At 41.2% G+C, this 2,916-nt stretch overlaps 1 pseudogene; it reads left to right on the top strand.

Moving 5' to 3' along the window:
• The first annotated feature begins 922 nt into the window (after nucleotides 1-922).
• LOC123428629 lies at nucleotides 923-2,481 on the top strand (annotated as a pseudogene).
• The last annotated feature ends 435 nt before the right edge of the window (nucleotides 2,482-2,916 follow it).

The following is a 2,916-nucleotide window of genomic DNA, read 5'->3' as shown; positions in this document are numbered from 1 at the left end:
TATCTTTGTGCAACGGTGCAATTTGAGGCCCTATTGCCCCTAACGGTAATTCCCCTTTCTGGCTACAGGTTCCAAACACCAGTTTGGGCGAAAATAGCACTATTACTCCCCAGTGTTGTAAGCAATACCCCAAATATAACCCAGAAAAGACTACGTGTAGAATATAGTAATGCAGAATGATGCAAATACAAATTAAGAATTCATTTTTGTAAGGATCATGTTTTCACATTAGAATAAAGTTCTACATTTTCTGAACAGAAGTCACCCAGATAGGAGAATATTAAGATTTAAGAAAATTACCATAATTTTTTCAATTTATGTAATGTGGGATTGCTTTTTAAAAGTGAGAATTGGTTCTACATTTTAAACAATGCACAACATATATGAAAAAAGTGATAACGTGTATAAAAAATACATTTCTCATGTATACAAAAAATGTACCTGTTGTATAGGAAAAAGTAGACATCATCAATATACTACCTCCGTTCCTTTATATAAGATGTATTTGTTTTTTGATAAAATTCCATAATGTAAGGTGCATTCCTTCTAAATCCTTGCAATTCCCTGTTTAACCCTCCAGGAAAAAGAAAAGTATACGTCTCCTCATGTTCTGTATCTTTCTTTGTATCAAAGAAGGAAACTATCTCTCTCTTGAGTACATGCATCTCTTACTTTTCTAGACTCGTTGATTTACTTGCCACTAACCAATAAATTTATCAAGGGTAATTTTGTTTTAACACCTCTATTATTATACGCCTTGGTCACGGTGCCAAACATAATACTCCCTCCGTCACAGTTTACTCGGCTCGTTTTCAAGTCCATGCAGTTTCAGATACGAGCTGATTTAGGCGCCGAACGATACAATGCCTTCAGTTAATTATGGCTGCATGCAAGTGTGTACCACGCGAAAGGGAGTGACTGCATGGAGGTGTGTACGTGCGCTGGATGGATCAGTACATGTGCGCTGGATGGAACGGTTGCTTGCATGTGTGTACGCGCGACGGCCTGGATGCCTTAGTTGCTTCTCTTTTCGCTGGCTATTCTTCTTCTTCTTTCGTCTATACTAGCAAAAGGGCCCGTGCGTTGCGACGAAAGAAAAACAATTATGATCTCCAATGATGCTGATCATATTATGTCTTTAAAATTTTAGGACATTTCTTAAAATGCATGGACATTTTTTAAATTAGCAAACACATTATAAAATCACTGGCCGATGAAGCATGGAAATGCAACAAAGATGTATAGGCTTCGTCCAGAGCAAAGCAGAATATTCACCATTGCTTTGTTCGAAGTTGAAGTTCAGCTGCGCACTTCAAACCCACGCTTTAAACTACAATATGATGAGAAGACAGAGACATGAAACATTGAACAGAAGGACGCATATTGGCGTCGAACAAAACGAAACGAACCTTCGCCGGTCTGGGCGTTGGAGAGGGCGATATCTTTCCGGGGTATGTAGTTATATGTATCTTAGTGATGAATGAATAAAAATGCTAATAGGGTGTTATAGGTTTGGCAGGTGCTGGTTTATGAGTCTGCTCTATGTAGTTACCTATGTATTTCACTGATGAAAGGCCAAAATACCAATAGTGCATTTTGTTTGCTTGAGTGATCAGTGATCATTTCATTTCTCAACATGTTGTACGATTTGTATGTATGTGTGTGTGCTTCTGTTATTACATGCCTTCTTTAATGTATGAGCCTATTGTACTCATAATAATTCATTTTTGTGGTGCCATTTGTCTTCCCTTATGCAAGCAGATTCTAGGATATGAGTAAGCATCTTGACTCGGTGGCACACACGCATTGCCTCGCTGGTTTTCTACTGGAGCCTCCAATGGATCATCTGCTCAGCAGGTGCTGGTGTATTCCTGGTGCCAGTTTTATGAGATTTGTGTTTCATCAGTTTGTTTTCTCACTTACCAGCATTCGTTGCTAGAGGCTTGCAGTTGAAACTTTCCTATGCTTGTAGACCTCAAAGACAGTTGCTGGGTGATACAGTCCGATGCACTGAAAACACAGGAGGGAGCCTCAGCCAAGGTCACAGCATTCAGCCCCATGGAAGCAACCATCAGCAAAGCCAGAAGCAGTCCATTGACACTCGAAAGCTTGAAAGTGAGGCGGGCCGAGATAATGACAAAAGCCACATTCTACATGATCCCAACCCTGCTCCTGGTGTCGAAGAACAGCATCAGCACCTCTCTCCTGATCGCGTCAGTGTACCATCAGGTCTACATGTTCCACAAGGAGATCCTCCTGGACTACGTTCACCACGACATCACCAGGGAGTGGGCCTTGATATACTTCAAGCTGCTCTTGCCGGTCATGGCCAAGGACACGATGCTTTACTTTGATCTGTTCTAAGCGCCCCCATGGTTACAGTTCCGACGGCTGGGGAAAAAGATGGAAAAAGGGAAAGGCAAAAAAAGAGAGAAGCTGCACTCGAACCCACGTCTTTCCAATAGAAGGATCAGTCCCTCGCCACTACAGCGAGCCAGTCCGAGCATTATATTTGAAGATCGCTTTGAAATAAGCAAAGACCACTGTCGCGACCAGATCGTATTTCAGAAAATGTGAACATCGGTTTCAGTCTGGTGGGATACAAAATCCCAGTTCGTTTGGAACAGTGTTACAACCAATTTACTCTAGTGAAGTCCAACATACGCCTGTTTTTAATCGATTCCAAACATCAGTTCTGCCAGATTTCCCAGTAAATCCTAAGAACATACCAGTTTGTATCAAACCAACAAGATACTGAACGCCAACATGCACAAATAATTCCCAACCTTATTAAGAAAGAAAGAGCGCAGTGGCAAAAAAAAAAAGGTACTGGCATAGCTGGCTAATTGGTAGGATCAACTGGCTTAGAATCCTCGGTGAATGGAAGACAATCCTATTGCTGTAACTAATCGGGGA

This window comes from Hordeum vulgare, chromosome 2H (assembly GCF_904849725.1).
Source record: "Hordeum vulgare subsp. vulgare chromosome 2H, MorexV3_pseudomolecules_assembly, whole genome shotgun sequence".
Classification (NCBI taxonomy): domain Eukaryota; kingdom Viridiplantae; phylum Streptophyta; class Magnoliopsida; order Poales; family Poaceae; genus Hordeum; species Hordeum vulgare.
Note: the sequence above shows the minus strand (reverse complement) of the source record. Positions and strands in the feature narration are given on the sequence as shown.